Raw genomic sequence first — 19,330 nt, 5'->3', positions numbered from 1 at the left:
AATCCATCGGGAACCCTTTGAAGGATTTTAAACAGAAAAGTGACATGAATCCATTGTGTTCTTAAAATATTTATGAAGGAATGAATAAAGTTGTTTGTGTGGAAACATATGTCATTTTACAAATAGAGCTCAAAAAAGAAATGGAAAATCTCTGCTGTGACACTTAGCTGTGGTAAAACCATTCTAAGAGACTGTACAAGTATACCAAAGATTTCATTTGAAGATATAAATCAGGTACATAATATAGATAACACTATAAATAATCAAATTCACATCATTTAAAATGTGGAACATTTAATTTAGTTTACTGTCTCCAGGTTTGTATTCTAAAAATGTGTGCCTTCATGGAATAATGATAGATTATATGTGAGTTTATTTCATGGTTAAGATGACATCTTTCCTATCTCTTCTGAATGGAAAAGTCAATAACCTTGAAAAAGGCAAATATAATTTCCAAAAAAAATTAATATATTAGAAAATTTCTTTCATCTTAGTGTACATGACCATAGTCCATTTTATATATTAATGTTTTTTGTAGAGCCTGAGCACTAATTAAAAATAATTCAGTCTTGTGAGTTTGTCTGAAACAATTGAAATGTATGTCCTCAATATATCACAAAAATAATTTAACAGGTGGCACTCATATCAGTACACACAACTTGCAGCAGCAGTGCCAGAGTTTGAAGTTTGATTCTCTAAAGAAAACATCTGCATCCTCACTGACAGAATTAAGTGCTGCTCTCCTACTTTTGTCCTTCCCCACTTTGGGATACTTCAGTGTTTATCAACCTTGAGTCAGTATGCCATTTAGACTTAGAGATCTAAACATATGTCTATAGGTCATAGGCATATAGATAATAACACATTTAGATTATGTCAACTCCTAAGTGAAATAATTAATTCCCCTAATAACTCCAGCATGCTAATCCTTTACCACACCTGTGAAAGAATTTATCCCTAAAGCATATTTATTCTATTAGAGGGGGACAAACAGGCTTGCAATAGGAAGTCTCCTGAAAGTCATAGGAACCACTTGACATGGGGCTTTGCTGCTGAAATGAGTTAAGCAACTTCTTCCTTGCACCACTTGTTCTAGTTTCTCTCTGAAGAGAATAAGCCTATTTCATGAGCACTCTTTGGCAATGAGAACATGAATCTAGTGGGGGAAATTGCCAAGTATTCTTTGATTTTTGTAGTGAGAGAGTAGAAAACTTTGTTCAACAATACCACCAAGGCATAACTTGAAAGTATTCATTTCCCAAAAGAATATCAGTTTGCAGGACACCTGGATGGCTCAGTCAGTTAAGCATCTGTCTTCGGCTCAGGTCATGATCCCAGTGTCCTGGGATTGAGCCCCACATCAGGCTCCCTGTTCAGAGGGGAGCCTGCTTCTCCCTCTGCCTCTTTCCCCACTTGTGCTTGCTCTCTGTCTTTGATAAGTAAATAAATCTTTATTTTTTAAATTGTTTTAATTTTTAAAAATTTTATTTATTTATTTGACAGAGAAAAAGCACAAGTAAGCAGAGCTGCAGGAAGAGGGAGAGGGAGAAGCAGACTCCCCTCTGAGCAAGGAGCCCCATGTGGGGCTGGATCCCAGGACCCTGGGATCATGACCTGAACCCAAAGCAGATGCTTAACTGAATGAGCCACTCAGGCACCCCTAAATAAATCTCAAAAAAAAAAAAAAAAGAATATCAGTTTGCTGCTAAGAAAGGGAAATAAGCATTGGTTATCCAAAGTAATATATGTCTAAAAAACTCCAAATTCTACTTTTATTTCATCTTTAGACAGATGTAAAATTTTAAATTTAGCATGTGTACATTTATATTTCATAGTTAAAATCTATTTGTGTATTTTAATATATTCTTGTGAAATATCCTTGGGCAATGTATTTAGTCAGGGTTGAGTACTAGCCCTAATTTTAGCAATGTGGGTAAGAATATCTTTCAGAAGATTGTTGTAAAAATGAAAAGGAATTGTACTGGGAGCAGATCATATTACAGTTGGAATAATCATCCATATTGGTGAGAGTTTTTTCATACTCCTCAGTTTCCGTGTAGGGATTTCAGTTTTGCCATCTGGCTATCTGGGGGTGGTTCACCATGCCCTAGAACTCAATCAGTAACAGGTAGCACTGTGTTCCTGATCGTCACCATATAACATCAAACTTTCTGAAATTCACATTAATCATCAATAACTAGTTAAGAAAAGTGATGTTTATGGAATATTTTAGAAAATCTTGCTATTCATTTTTTCTTTAATATTGGCATTCTTAAGCTTTTCTGTCCATAATTATTACAACATGAGACAAGTCTAAATATATACATTCCCAGGCACAAATCTAAGATATTTTGATTCAGTAGGTCTGAGATTGGATCTGGGAATTAACCTTTTTATCAAATGTCCTCACTGATAGTGAGGTGGGCCATTAACATACTATCTTTAAGAAACACTATTCTGGTTTATTACTCTTTATCAAGTAAATGGTTACTATTTTTATATTTTTATTGGTTGTTTTTATATTTTTACATGAATAATTGACACATATTAGTTTCAAGTATATAGCAAAATGATTCAGTTATCATCATCAGATAGAATTAAACAGTTTTTTTCTTGTAATGGGAACTTTTAAGACTACTCTTATAGCAACTTTCAAATATACAATGCACTATTATTAACTATAGTCAACATGCTATACATTACATTCCTGTGACATTTATTTTATAATTAGAAGTTTGTATCTTTGACTACTGTCATCCATTTTAATCACCCCTTGCCTCTGGCAACACCACCAATCTGTTCTCTGTAACTATGAGTTTGTGGCTTATTTATTTATTTTTTTAAATCCACATATAAGAAAGATCATACAGTATTTGTCTTTCACTGTCTGACTCATTTCTAATAGCATAATGCCCTCAAGGGCCATCCATATTGTCAACAAAAGGCAAGCTTTTCTTATTTTTTATGCCTGAATAATATATACTTTCATAGATGTATATATAATGGCATATTATTCACAACTTTTTATAAATTAATTTGTAAGTTTTATATCCACTTATCTTTTGATTGATACATAGGTTATTACCATGTCTTGGCTATTATAAATAATATTTCAGTGAACATGAAGGTACAGCTATCTTTTTGATTTAGTGTTTCCATTTCCTTTGGATAAATTCTAAGAACTGGAATGACTATATTATATGGTAGTTCTATTTTTAATTATTTGAGGAACCTCCATACTGCTTTCCATGGTGACTGTACCTGTTTACATTTCCACCAAAAATGCACAAGGATTCCCTATTCTCCACATCCTTACCAGCACTTGTTATTTCTTGTCTTTTGATAATGGTCATCCTAAGAGATGTGAAGTGATACTTCATTGTAGTCTTGACTAACATTTTTCTGCTGATTAATGATTTTGGTCAACCTTTCACATACCTGTTGGTAAGTGGTATGTCTTCTTTGGAAAATTGTCTATTCACATCCTCTACTTTTTAATCAGATGGATTTCTTTTGCTTTTGAATTACGAGTTCTTTACCTATTTTGGATATTAGTCCCTTATCAGATATATGGCTTGTAAGTATTTTCTCCTTTCAATAGTTTGTCTTTTCCTTTGATTTCCTTTGCTGGGGTGGTTTTCTTTGCAGAAGCTTTCTGGTTTGATATGATCTCACTTATTGAGTTTGCCATTTTTTTCCCTTTGCTTTTGGTGTCAAATCCAAAAAATCATTGCCAAGACCAATGTCAAGGAGTTTACTGCTTATATTTTCTTCTAGGATTTTTATGGTGTCAGATCTTACATTTGAGTATTCAATCCATTTTGAGTTAGTTTTTTTGTATGCTGTAAGATAATGGTCAGTTTCATTGTTTTGCACATAATTTTCTCAACAACGTTTATTGCTGAGATTGCCTTTTCCCCACTGTATATTCCTGGCTCCTTTATCATAAATTAGTTGACAGTGTATGATTTGGTTTAATTCTATGCTTTCCATTGTTTCCACGATCTGTTTTTCTGTTTTTACGCAAATACCATACTGTTTTGACTACTATAGCTTTGTAATATAGTTTCAAATCAGGACTTATGCTGCCTCCAGCTGTGTTCTCCTTTCTCAATATTATTTTGACTATTCAAGGTCTTTAATGGTTCAATACAAATTTTAGGATTGTTCCATTTCTATGAAAAATGTCTGCAATTTTGACAGAAGTTGCATTTAATCTATAGATTATTTTCGGTAGGATGAACATTTTAACAATATTTATTGTTCCAAATCATGAGCATAGAGTATATTTAAATTTATTTCTGTCATATTCAATTTCTTTCACCAATGTCTTACAGTTTTCAGTGTATAATATTTTACCTCTTTGGTTAAATTTATTTCTAGGTATTTTATTATTTTTGATGCAATTAGAATTGTTTTCTTAATTTCTCTTTCTGATAGTTTGTGATGCAATAGGTTTTTGTGTATTGATTTTTGTGTCCTGAAACTTTACTGAATCTATTTATTCTGTTTTTCTGGTGAAGTCTTCAGGGTTTTCTATATATAATACAAAATCATCTGCAAGTAGTGTCAGTTTTACTTCTTTCTTTCTCTTTTGGATGACTTTTTCTTTTCTTTTTCTTGATTAATTTCTCTGACTAGGACTTCCATTGCTATATTGAATAAAAGTGGTGAGATTGGGCATCCTTTTCTTATTCCTGAACTTACAGGAAACTCTTTAAGTTTTTCACTGTTGAGAATGATATTACCTGTGGGCTTGTCACATATGGCTTTTATTACATTAAAGAACATTTTCTCTCTACCCATTTTGTTGAGAGTTTTTATTATAAATAAATGCTGAATTTTGTCAAATGCTTTTTCTTCATATATTGGAATTATTGTATGCCTTTTATCCTCATGTTTGTTAATGTGGTTTATCACATTGATTAATTTGGGGTATTGAACCATTCTTGAAACCCTGGAATAAATCCCACTTGATCGTGATGTATGATTCTTTTACTATATTGTTGAATTTGATTGCTAATATTTAGTTGAGGATTTATCTATGTTCATCAGGAATATTGGCCTATATATTTTTTTTTGCTTCTGGTATCTTCATCAGGTTTTGGTATCAAAGTAATACTGGCTTCATAATACATGTTTGGAAGTGTTCCCTCCGCTTCTATTTTTTTGGGAAGAGTTTGAGAAAGACTGGTATTAATTCTTTCTTAATTGTTTCATAGAATTTGCCAGTGAAGCTGTCTGATCCTGGGTTTTTGTTTGTTGGGAGGTTTTTGATTATTAATATAATCTCCTTACTAGGAATTGGTCTATTCAGATTTTCTGTTTTCACAATTCAGTCTTGTTAGGTTTTATGTTCCTAGGAACTTACCTGTTTCTTCTAGGTTGTCCAGTTTGTTAGCATATATAATTCATAGAAATCTCATGATCCTTTGTATTTCTGTGGTATCAGTTATAACATCTCCTGTTTTATTTTTATTGTATTTTAGCCCTCTCTCTTCTTTTCTTGATGAGTCTACCTACCTAAAGGTTTGTCAATTTTGTTTATCTTTTCAGAGGACCAGCCCTAGTTTTATTGATCTGTTCTATTGCCTTTTTTGCCTTTCTAATCTTTATTTATTTCTGTTCTGATCTGTTATTTCCTTTCTTCTACTGACTTTGGGCTATTTCTTCTTTTTCAAGTTCCTTGAGGTGTAAATTTAGATGGTTTATTTGAGATCTGTCTTGTTTTTTAACACAGACATTTATTGCTATGCACATCCCTCTTAAAACTGTTTTTGCTGCTTCCTATAAGTTTTGTTATGTTGTATTTCCATTTTCATTTGTCTCAATGTATTTTATTATTTCTCTTTTGGCTTCTTTTCCGACCCATTGCTTATTTAGTAGTATGTTGTTAAGTAATTGGCTATTGGAACATATCAGAAGAACTTATCAGTATTATTCATAAAAGTCTTCAATGTGTATGTGACTCTAGCTTTGAGAGAAATCAGAGTCAAGAAAGCCAGGAAGAGAACATTGACCTGTGAAATTTTTAAAAAGCCACCCAGTTGATTCTAATATACAGACACTTCATATTTTAAGAACTTCTGTTCTAAATAAATTATATTTTTCTGAATATAAAGCTGTCCATGTAGTTGATTGAAGTTCTTCTAGAAGTAATGCCCTGTGGTTTCAACAGCTACTACAATAGCATCCCAATGTTTCTCTCCACTTCCAATTTGTGCGTGTGTCTTTTGTTCCATCCACTAAATCCAGAACAATACTTTTTTTTTTAACACTTTATTTACTTTTAATTGGGGGGGGTACATATGCTGGTCAGGGGGTGGAGCAGAGGGAGAAGGAGAGAGAATCCCAAGCAAGCTCCTTGCCCAGCATGCATCCTGATGTGGGGCTCTATCCCATGACCCTGAGATCACTACCTGAGCCGAAATCAAGAGTCAGACACTTAATCAACTGAGCCACTGAGGCACCCCCAGAGCAACAGTTTCAAAATGCATATTTGGTAATGCCTTTATCCCTGCTTAAACTCATATTTTCTTTTCATTATATTTAGGAAAATGACCAAATTCATTACCATAGTTAATGAAATAGCATGGGCTTCCATGCCTGGGCTACTTATCATATACCTCAGTTTCTTTGTCCTTTGTGTTCTCTGGCACTCTCCTTCCATTCTTTAACTTCCTCATCTTCCTTAGACCTTTATATATGTAGTACCCTTTACCTCGACCCCTTGCATGCACACTCTTCCCTCTGTCTGTTTAATATTTCCTTCTGATCTGAACTCAAACTCACCTCTTCATGGAATGTTTATCTCATTTTCCTAACCAGGTCAATTCTTCTGACTCTGTGCTCTCCTGTACCTTGCACCTTTCAGTTATAGCACTTACCACATACTAATTTCAATTTATTATTACATATGCGATTGTTTCTTTGGTGTTTATCTCATCTAGATAGTGATAACATCCCTGAGCCAGGTACCATATATGTTTGTTTTTTTTTTTTGGTACAGTGTGTATTCCTGTTGCTACCTCATTAACCCACGCACAGTAGAATCTCAGTAGATACTATTGAATGGATGGAAAAAACAAACAAACAAAACAAACAAAAACAAACAGCATTTCACCACTAGTGGTTGGTCGATTATGTTAATATTTTTATGAGTTGTCATTAACATTTGTAGCTACTCTAGTTTATGGTAATGAAAGTTTCTACTCTTTAGATCTATTATAATACATATATGCCATTCTCAAAGTCAGTTTAGGTCCAGAGGTAAAGATCCAGGATATCTTGGAGCTTCTTAGAATTGTCTATAAGTCCCTTCAGCATTAATTTTTAAATATTTCATTTCTTTCTTTAGGCAAATAAGATATTTCCTACATGTATTACCAAATAAAATTTTATTTAATATGAGAATGATAACAGTGGTATTTGGCTTTTATTACCAAATTGGTTTATATAGTTATAAATTGACAGTAGCTCTCAACGGGGTCACTACTTACCTTCCAAGTCCTCATTTGCCTGCCAAATTCTATCTTAATGCTTAATGTTTTTCTGAAGTTATTGGCGTACCTCTTCTTCAGATGCTATATTCCTTTGATTTTCATGAACCCATACTTTATCAGTCTTTCCTATATCCTACCCTTGACACATTAGGGTTTCCTTGGGATTGACTCTTTAGCATTCATTTTAACTCTAGATATTTAACATATGCAAGTTCATCCATGACTATGATTTGTAACACCAGAAATGCTCTGTTTATCTCTAGGTATTATATTTCTCCAGTGCTAAATTAATATATTTAATTTATTTAATTAACAACTGTTTTGAGGATGTCCTATTTGCCAGACATTATTAAGGTTTTGGAAATACAGTGCCTATACCTCCTTCTTAACTCCCTAGATACCATTATATCTGAAACTCAATGTGCCCCAAATTGAATTTATCAGATTACCTTCCCTGCACTACTACCAAGCCCCCAGAACCTCCTCTTGCTCCTTTTTTTTTTTTCGGTTTTGGTGAGATATAATTGATATATAGCACTGTATAAATTTAAGATGTACAGTATAGTGATTTGACTTACATATATTACAAAATGATTACCACAGTGTGTTTAGTTACATCCATCATCTCATATAGATGAAAAAAGAAAAAAAAGTGCTTTTTGTGGGTGTGATGAGAATTCTTAGGATTTACTCTCTTAACTTTCTTTTTTTTTTTTTTTAAGGATTTATTTATTTATTTATTTGACAGAGAGAGACAGCCAGCTCGAGAGACGGAATACAAGCAGGGGGAGTGGGAGAGGAAGAAGCAGTCTCATAGTGGAGGAGCCTGATGAGGGACTCAATCCCACAACGCCAGGATCACGCCCTGAGCCGTAGGCAGATGCTTAACAACGCTGCCACCCAGGCGCCCCTACTCTCTTAACTTTTAAATGTACCATACAGTAGTGCCAACTATGGTCATCATGTTGTAATACCTAGGACTTATATTGAAACTAGAAGTTTGTACCTTTCGGGCACTTTCATCTAATTCTCCTTCCCCCAACCTTTCCAACCCTAATAAACACAAATCTGATCTGTTTTTCTATGAGTTGATTTTTGTTTTTGTTTTTTTTAGATTTCATATACAAGTAAGATCATGTAATCCTTGTCTTTCTCTTCCTTATTTCACTTAGCATAATGCCTTAATGATTCATCCATGCTGTTAGAAATGGCAAGATTTCCTTCTTTTTTGTGGCTGAATAATACCGTGTGTGTGTGTGTGTGCGTGTGTGTGTATACAGTTTCTTTATCCAGTCATCTGTTGATGGGCACTTAAGTTGTTTCCATGTCCAGTCTGTTGTAAGTAATGCTGCTGTGACTATGGGGTGCAGATCTCTTTCTGACATAGTGTTTTTGTTTCCTTCAGATGTATTTCAGAAGTGGAATTGCTCTTAGTTCTATTTTTAAATATTTTCCATTGTGGCTGCTCCATTTACATTCCCACCAACAGTGCACAGGGGTTACCTTTTCTCCACAGCCTCACCAGCATTTACCTCATCTTTTTTATGATAGCCATTCCAGCAAGCATGAGGTGAGATCTCATTATGGTTTTGATTTGCATTTCCCTGATGATTAGTGATGTTGGGGACATTTTCATGTACCTGTTAACTATTTGTATATCATCTTTGAAAAAATATCTATTCAGGTCCTTTGCTCATTTTTTCATTAGATTATTTTTCCCATAGAGTTGTAGATGTTCTTTATGTATTTTGGATATCAACATCTTATCAGATACCATGATCTACAATTTTTTTCCCGTTCTGTAGGGGTTTTTTGTTTTTCATTTTACTGATTTTTATTTGTTTGTTTTTTGCTGTGCAGTGGCTTTTTAGTTTGGTGAGATCTTATTTGTTTACTATTGATTTTGTGGCTTTTGGTCCTCTTGCTCTAATTATTGTTACACTAAGTGTGATTTTTGCCCCAAACAGAAATATGTTTGTGTTTCTTTCCCCTTATATACAAGTTATTATAAAAAAAAAATCTTTTTCTCCACATGGAAAATTCTTAAATTATTTAATTTTTAATTTATATATATTTTCTTTTTTTTAAATTATGTTCAGTTAGCCACCATATAGTACATCATCAGTTTTTGATGTAGCATTCAATAATTCATTAGTTGCATATAACAACCAGTGCTCTTCACAACACATGACCTCCTCAATACCCATCACCCAGCTACTCCAGCCCACTACCCCCCTCCCCTCTGAAATCCTCAGTTTGTTTCCTGGAATCCATAGTCTCTTGCGGTTCATCTCCCCCTCTTATTGCTCCCCCTTCAGTTTTCCCTTACTTCCTATGCTCCTCCATGCTATTCCTCATGTTCCACATATGAGTGAAACCATATGATAATTGTCTTTCTCTGCTTGACTTATATCACTTAGCATAATCCCCTCCAGTTCCATCCATGCTGATGCAAATTGTGGGTATGCATCCTTTCTGATGGCTGAGTACTATTCCACTATATATATGGACCACATCTTCTTTATCCATTCATCTGTTGAAGGGCATCTTGGCTCCTTCCACAGTTTGGCTATTGTGGACATTGCTGCTATGAACATTGGGGTGCAGGTGGCCCTTCTTTTCACTACATCTGTATCTTTGGAGTAAATACCTACTAGTGTAATTGCTGGGTCATAGGGTAGCTCTATTTTTAACATCATGAGGAGCCTCCATACTGTTTTCCAGTGTGGCTGCACCAGCTTGCATTCCCATCAACAGTGCAAGAGGGTTCCCCTTTCTCCGCATCCTCGCCAACATTTGTTGTTTCCTGTTTTGTTAATTTTTGCCATTCTAACTGGTGTAAGGTGGTATCTCATTTTGGTTTTGATTTGTATTTCCCTGATATCTAGTGATGTTGAACATTTTTTCATGTGTCTGTTTACCATTTGTATATCTTCTTTGGAGAAGTGTCTGTTCATGTCTTCTGCCCATTTTTTGACTGGATTATTTGTTTTTTGAGTGTTGAGTTTGAGTTCTTTATAGATCTTGGATACTAGCCTTTTATCTGTAATATCATTTGCAAATATCTTCTCCTATTCCCCATGTGATTCCGTGGGTTGCCTCTTAGTTTTGTTGACTGTTTCCTTTGCTATGAAGAAGCTTTTTATCTTGATAAAGTACCAAAAGTTCATCTTTGCTTTTGTTTCCCTTGTCTTTGGAGACATGTCTTGAAAGAAGTTGCTGTGGCCGATGTCAAAGAGGTTACTGCCTATGTTCTCCTCTAGGATTTTGATGGATTCCTGTCTCACGTTGAGCTCTTTCATCCATTTTGAGTATATCTTTATGTATGGTGTAAGAGAATGATCCAGTTTCATTCTTCTGTATGTAGCTGTCCACTTTTCCCAGCACCACTTATTGAAGAGACATTTTTCCATTCGATATTTTTTCCTGATTTGTCAAAGATTAGTTGACCATAGAATTGAGGGTCTATTTCTGGAATCTCTATTCTGTTCCATTGGTCTATGTGTCTGTTTTTGTGCCAGTACCATGCTGTTTTGGTGATCACAGCTTTGTACTATAGCTTGAGGTCAGGCAACGTGATGCCTCCAGTTTTGTTTTTCTTTTTGAACATTCCCTTGGTGATTCAGAGTCTTTTCTGGTTCCATACATATTTTGGGATTGTTTGTTCCAGCTCCTTGAAAAAATGCCAATGGTATTTTAATAAGGATGGCATTGAAAGTGTAAATTGCTCTGGGCAGGATAGACATTTTAACAATGTTTATAAAAAATCTTACTACTACTTCTTCTGAAATGTCTAATTCCATAACTACTGTCACTGGTTTCTTCAATCCTATATGTTAACTGAACTATAACAACTGAGAAACTGATGCATAAATTGACAATGACCAGGTCAGGTATAAAAACAGAAGTCTGCCCCCAAAACTGCAGCAACCTCCCTAGGAAACCAACTCTCTTATGTAAAATAAACAGCCCAGGAAGCCAGCCTACTAGAGGTCAGATTTTTAGGAAGTCAGAGCAGAGTCTCTAGTAACAATACAGGGGCTAAACAATAGCTTCTATAACAATTGGCCCCTAATAGGCAGACTTGGTTAATTGACGGCTTTCCTAATTTCTGTCTCTGCTTCTGACTTAGAACCAACCAGGGAAAGCTAAATATGTACCATAAACCAATCACACAAGATTTCTTGCTTCCAGTTAAGACACCTTCTACTTCGCCATGCCAGTAGCCTCTGGGGGGCATAGCCAAAGCTTCCTTTTTTCCACTGTGCACCCATCTACCTGCCTTTGAGGCTCTGCCAAAATACAAGTGACAATGACTAGTTCCCTGGTTGTAGACAAGCTCTGAATAAATAGCCATTGCTTGTTCTCATTTGGTTGCTCTTCACTTATTTCTACACAACAAAATCCTGACTACTCTGCCCATAGTCTGGATACTTCCAAACAATTTTATGCAACAAGGAGAGTGATATTCTAAAATTCAGAACCTGTATTGTCATCGATCTGAATATTTTTCAGTGGCTCCTCATTGCCTTGGGGATCAAACTAAAATTCTTAGGCTGAGCTCACAAGGCCCCAGTCTCAACTCTTATCATTCTCTCAAGTAAAACATCTTGCTGATCTCGTGATGCCAAACACTATCATTCCTCCAATTGTTTTTAACAATCTGGTGTAATTTCTTTTAATGAGTTTTCTATTATCCACCTGTTTAATTCCATTTTTATCCTTCTTGACTGGATTAACTATCTTCTTCTTAAAGAATGTTGTGCTACCTCCAAGCCTTATTAGATTTTTTTTCTCTTCTGTATTCTGACAGTACTCTACCACTTGCATTTTTCTCCATATTTTCCTATTTTACCTTCCATTTCCTCTCATTCTTGTTGCCTTGGGATTGTATGTCCTCAGCCAAATACTAGTAATAATCCTTGCCTCAGGTTTTGTTTCCTAGGGATCAAGGTCTAAAATAAGGTGGATATAACATTAGCCTGCAAGAAGAGCTGATAATTTAAAAGAATCAAGAATGATGTGTAACCAGTAGTAACAGAAATCTTGTCTTTGTCAACATGGAGATTTTAGCTGCTTTTTATTGTTACATATAAATCCAATAGGATGCTAAAGTTAAAATCCTAAGAACTTGTGCATGTACTCATTATCCTATGGATAGCCTATGCTAAGAGAGTAAAAAAAAATCTCAATAGATGTCTGCTAAGAAAAGTAAAGCTAGAAAGGTATTTATATTAACTAACCAATTTAGAGAGCCGTTTTATTCCAAGTATATGTGGATTGGATTCAAAGGATAGAAAACCCAGTGATCCCTGATCTGGTAAGCCATGTTAGTGGCTAGACCAGGTCTGAGAATATAAGTCATGTGCACATCTCGATTTCTGTTTGCCCTTTCCTGTGTTAGTCCCTGAGAACCTGTGACTTAAAGGATTTGAGAAAAAGCATGAACAAAAGGTATAATCAAATACAGGAAAGCAGACATTTGCTGCAATTGATGCCTGACAAAGCCATAAACTGTACATGAACATTGGAGACATATGCTTGCCACAGTAGTAGTAAATAGGCCTGCTATTGCAGAGCCCATGAAGACAGGGATCCTGTGGAGTCTTCTGAAAATTCTATATAAAAAGGGAGGTGTTTGTTGCGTCCAAATATGTGCACTGCCTGATTTTTATTTTTTTTAAATAGAAAACCATCATCTCTACAAGAGTAGGCTGTTTATCAATATGGGCACTCTGGAGGCACCTTAATCTACTTGAAAATAACATTCAATTTGATGTCATAATATGCTTCAAAAGAGTAACTCTGTACATGGAGAAATTTGCAGTTCTGCAATCCTAGCTTATGTGATAGGTAGAAAGAATTTAACTGAAGGGTGGGTATGGGGCTGTGCATGGCTGGCAGAGTCCTCCCTGTTACCAATATGAAGTATAACAAGAGGAAAGAAGAAACAAGTTTCATTGCTAGATGCTAATAAAACTTCAAAATGGGTGGTAAACTTGTCGCTTTTTAAGGCACTGATCGATGGGATTCTAAGCCATTTTTCAAAGTGAAAACAAATCTAAGAGACTCTTCTATACAAAATTTAGAATGATATTCTAATACAATGTTTCTATTTATAGTACTAGTGTGTTTTAAAAATATATTTGAAAGACCAATGGGACATTTTTTATTATTTATGTATTTTTACAGTTCCTGATAACATGAAATCTAAAGCCCTTACAGGTAGGTGAGAGAAAGTAAACAGCTGTACAACAGGTATTAAAATGACCAATGAATATCCATATGCTCATTTTGAAAAAGACCATTTGCTTAGTCTGTCAGACGTCACAGAAATTGATAGCAAGTTCATGGTTAGTTACTTCTCTAACACAGGTTCTCAAGAACACTTAATGGGAGGATTTTTGGAATTTGCTCTTGTAAATCTTTTTGTAAGAGGTCTAGTATAGGTACTCTATCAGAACAAAAAACCTCCAGAAATTAACTGAAAGTCAGCTGTTTAAAAAAATAATAATAAAATTATTTCCGTTTTTTTTTAAAGCAAAGGGCTCTCTAGTTTTCTGTAATTATTCTTATTTAATCCTCCAATTAAAAGTGATTTTATAAAAATAAAAATGTTAATTATAAAAGTATTGTTTTCTTCTAGGTAAAGTCACTTTTAGGGCCAATCACCATGCCAAATTCTTAATTTACATAGTCACGTTAAATTCTCACAACAGGGGCGCCTGGGTGGCACAGCGGTTGAGCGTCTGCCTTCGGCTCAGGGCGTGATCCCGGCGTTATGGGATAGCCCCACATCAGGCTCCTCTGCTATGGGCCTGCTTCTTCCTCTCCCACTCCCCCTGCTTGTGTTCCCTCTCTCGCTGGCTGTCTCTCTCTGTCAAATAAATAAATAAAATCTTTAAAAAAAAAAAAATTCTCACAACAATCCTATGACAAAAGTACCTTTCTATTTTACAGATAAGAAAAATGAGATTAATATCCTCATTATAACAGCTACTAATTAGCAAATGCAAAATCAAGAGGTGCTTGATTCCAGAAACTTGTACTTCATATCACCATTATAAAAGCCATTTTCCCATTATAGGATTTATATTCTTCGCCTGTTCAAGATGCCAGCAAGGCAGGTACTAAGGGTGAGAAAAAGTACCCTCTCAGGATAGCAGAGCTCTAATAAATGAAATCTTTTCAAACCTAGAAATCAGACAAGATTTTTGATTGGCACATCAAGTCACTCAATTTAAAAAAGAATTATTGGTGATATATTATGTTTCTGCATCAATTCAACAATATACAATTTTCAGCATAACCAAATATGCTTTATTAAATGCATGGTATTAAAAATTAGAAAAAATTTGCATCTATTACTAACTTTATTTTTTTATAAAACTGAAAATAGAAAAGGTGAGTTATTGTCAGACCAATTGTTTAGTTGTTTTTTTGAGTTATCACAAAGTTTTTTTGTAGGACAGTTATATGCAAAACACTGAATTGAGTATTCTGCTATCCGTAAAGAAAACTTACGCTCCAAAATCATATTATTTTTACAGGGCATTTTATTCCAAGTAGAGATATAATTTGTAATTTGTTTAAAGAAGACTATGGTTGAGAACTGTGATTGGAATGATTTAATGAAAAAATCACAGAAATGGTCAATGGACAGAGAGCCATATCAGGACAAACTGTGGCCAAGTGAATGACAGAAATAAAATATTTAGCCTGAAAGGGACAATAATTTAAAAAATAAAAGGATATTGGCTAAAAGTGGCTAGAGAAATGTTTGGCCTATAATTTCTTCTATTTATCAGAAAGCGATATTGTTATATCCAAATTTTGAAGGCAAAAAATTGTATCCCTAGAGTTATATGTTCAATTATGGTCATTTACATGATGAGAACTAAAAATCTTATAACTAAAATCTTGCACAGACAGAATCATTTACAAATATGAGAAACTATTTTAAAAATAAGAGCTGACTAAACTTTTGGAAAATTTACACTGAAAAGATGTAATAAAAGCTTATCTTTATCACTTTAATAATACTTAATTTCACTGTAATCATGGTAATCCCTATAGTAGGAGACGGTATATAAAGATTCCATTTTTTCCCATAAAGAGCTCAGGAATAATAATGCAGTAGCAAGTAATACTTTTAATTGGAGGATTAAATAAGAATTGTGACAGAAAACTAGAAAGTCCTTGTCTTTGCTTTAAAAAAAGATGCTATATTTTTAAGCATTTTTGGAAGAGATATTTTAGAAAACAAGTAGCTTTATTTCTCTACTTGGTGGCAGCTTAGGGTAGACTTAAGATGTGTTATAGAAAGTAATCTGTTTCAGGAAAGTTCCCGCCCCCAAGAAAGCTGAACAACTTTGTAAATTTCACAGAAATTTAATTGTATTTCTCTGTTTTACTAAATAAACTATTTGCCTCTCCCATCCTTTGCCATCCTCCCCCATACTTAGGGGCGTTTCCAGTGATTTGGCAATTTGTTCGTAATAGGGAGAATAATATATAATCAAAACTTGATTTCATGCCTGATTTGATTACAGGGTACTGATTAAACTAATGCTAGTGAATTCTCTTTAATTCAGTGATTAGAAGAAGGGTGTTTTCCTATACATCTTGGAGGGACCAATCACCGTAAGACAGACTCCCTTTGCTTTATGATGGGGAGACCTGAATCAGGCTTTAACTAATGTATTCATTGTTTTAAATATAAATTTATTAACAGTCTTTTAGCTTTTCCTCAGAGACTGGGACTTCAGGTCCCTAGGCAAATGAAAGCAAAGTGATCTCCTTGTGTCTTGAGTTTAATGACATTTATTACTTCACAGTCTTGACAAGTCCCATTATTACATTTCACTTTTTGAAAAGTGGCAGTATGCAAAGCCTAATACCGACATAGCATTATATATCTTGTCCAGTAGGTTTACAAGTTAATTCATTAAACCAAATCATTTTCATTAGAACACTGGCTTCATGTGTTTCTACCAGCACTAAAATAAATCATTTTATTCTGTCCATTATGGTAAGTGATACATCTGATACATTTATTAAGTTAAAGTGTTCTCTCAAATTCTCATGTTCAATTATTCTTGTCACCACTCACTATGCTGATGCTTCTCTCAGGAATAATTACCTATAAGGATAAATTCCAACTCTGTTTCCTGATATTTATGTTCCTTCACAGTTTGGTCACAGCCTACCATTCCAGCCTCATCACATACGACTCTGTGCCCAAATCTTCCACCTCAACCAGGCTGCCCTATTTGCAGTCTGAAGGTCTGCTAGGGACCCTCAAGTCTGCATAATACTCCTCCTCCCAACCAGAGGCTCCACCTCCTCTTTGTTTAGGCAAACTCTACCTTTCCTTTGGGATCAAATCCAACCCCACCTCTTTCTACTCCTTATCTGTACCTCTCTTTTGCACATTACAATATGCTCTGATGAAAGCCCTTTTGCTGCTATCCTTACTGTGCCGTTGACAGGTATCATATGCTCACATCTCAGGTGACTACTCCTTGAGCTTACAGTTTCGTTTTTATATAGTATAAGGATATAAACTACTCTGTTACAGTTTTCCCTAATCACTCAACATTTAGCACCAAATGCATAGAGAACAGTGTTCACATTAAAAATGTCTCAGGACTTGCATATCATATTTTGCCTGGAGTCAAAGGAAGGGTAATGCATCTCTACCAAAGGAACTCTTAGTAAATTGTTCTAAGTTCCTGCTTTGCATATTAGTGGTCACTCTTCTCATTTCTTTGAATCTACTGAGGAAATGAAATGACATGCCTTAGACCATAGATGTTTCCAGCTACATTGTCTATAATTAGTGAGTTATGTTCCCGGGAGAAGTGATATTTATTGAATCTCTAGCATGTACGGTGAATTCTCTAAATCCCACAATCCCCAATTCAACTTTAGCTCTGTATGTGTTATATATTCCTTGAATCTTTTGAACTTCACGTTTTGGATTCACTAAATAGTGCTATTATACTATCACTAGTACACCTTTTTTTCAGGCACTACAGTACAAAAGTGTTAAATTAGAAAATATTAACAGGAAGCCACAGTAAACAGCAGATTCTTAAGAATTCTTGCTGAATTTAAGATAGCTAAATCCAGGGGCACCTGACTGGCTCAGTCATTAAGCGTCTGCCTTTGGCTCAGGGTGTGATCCCAGGATTCTGGGATCAAGCCCCACATCGGGCTCCCTGCTCCTCTGGGAGCCTGGTTCTTCCTCTCCCACTCCCCCTGCTTGTGTTCCCTCTCTCACTGGCTGTCTCTCTCTCTGTGAAATAAATAAAATCTTAAAAAAAAAAAAAAGCTGAATCTAGCATTCTTTGCTTAAGTGTTGGTGGTATGGTAAAGAAAATTTTTGACCAAAAATAGGTGCAACAGTTTTGTTTACTAGCTCTCATTGGCTGAAAACATAAGACAGGAATAAAATGTATATTAATAGTTTAGCAGATTGGTACACATATATGTATGAATATATTTACACATACATATATATTAATTGTTTCAGAGAAAAATAGAATTATAATAAAATAGTTCCCCCAGGATGCTGAAAAAATAAGTTATGCTTATATTAAAAATTAAAACCACTAAATATATGAGTAAATGTGTTTGGATAATTAGTTCAGTTATGTAAAACAAATGATTCACAACTTCAGTGATTTTCATGAATATTCAATATAATCATAATAATATTTATTAATTCATTGTAATATTTTAGTATCCAAGGATCCAAAAACTCAATCCTGGACATTAGATGCTAACAATATTGAGGAAAAGAGATGTGATATTAAGTAACTATAAAATAATGTTGACTCCTAATTTTTTAATGTGTGAATTTTGTTAGGCTACAGTCCCTGTTCAGTCAATCAAACACTAATGTAGGTGTTGCTGTAAAGGTGTTTAATCACAGATGTGATTAAAATCTACAATTAGTTGACTTTAAGTGAAAGAGATTTTCCCAGATAATCTGAATGGGCTCAATTTAATTATTTGAAATGCCTCAAGAGCATTGCTGGGCTTCTGTGATGAAGAAGAAATTGCATCTATGGACAGTAGTTTCAGCCATGGCCAGGAGGGTTCCAGCCTGCCTTTCCTTTCCCTCCTGCCTGGTGTATTTGGGACTTTCCTAACCAGCCCCCGCAATCCTTCAAGCTAATTTCCTGCAATAGACCTCTTAATTTATGACTCCTGCTGGTCTGTTTCTGTAGCTGAAGCCTGACTGACTGGATTAAGCACACTCAGCTTGTGTGTACAAATATGTATGTGTATAGGTTTATACATATGCATGTATTCACATGTATTAACACAGTAGGCATATAATCTATCCCTCCATCCAGTAGGTTGACATTTTTTTTTTTGAATGCTGAGGACAAAAGAGTGGCCAGCAATCAGCTAGGTGAAGGGGTAGGGGCCGGACAAAGTATAAGAAGCATACAAAACATCCTGTATAATGGCCTGGAGATCAGTATGAGTAGGCTGCTGTCTAGGAACAGGAGATGGATATGGAGCCAAGTGTGTAAGTTGCAGAGGAGCAAGAGACTAGACTGGTACTGAATTTAGCCTTCCTAAAAAAAATGTGTATTTTAGCTCAGTTTAATGTAATTGAATCCTGAGTCTACCCTTCTAAGGTCTGTGAACTTGGTCAAGTCCCTTGGCTTTGGTAATATCAGAATTTTATTAGTTTTGCCTTCATTATTAACTTTCCCTCCAATACTTTTAAAAAATACCTAGGGAAGTGACCTGTTTTTCTAAAGGCCTGCACATAGTAGGTACGCCTAGGAAAGCTGGTGGATTGATGA

This window comes from Ailuropoda melanoleuca, chromosome 11, assembly GCF_002007445.2.
Source record: "Ailuropoda melanoleuca isolate Jingjing chromosome 11, ASM200744v2, whole genome shotgun sequence".
NCBI lineage: Eukaryota > Metazoa > Chordata > Mammalia > Carnivora > Ursidae > Ailuropoda > Ailuropoda melanoleuca.
Note: the sequence above shows the minus strand (reverse complement) of the source record.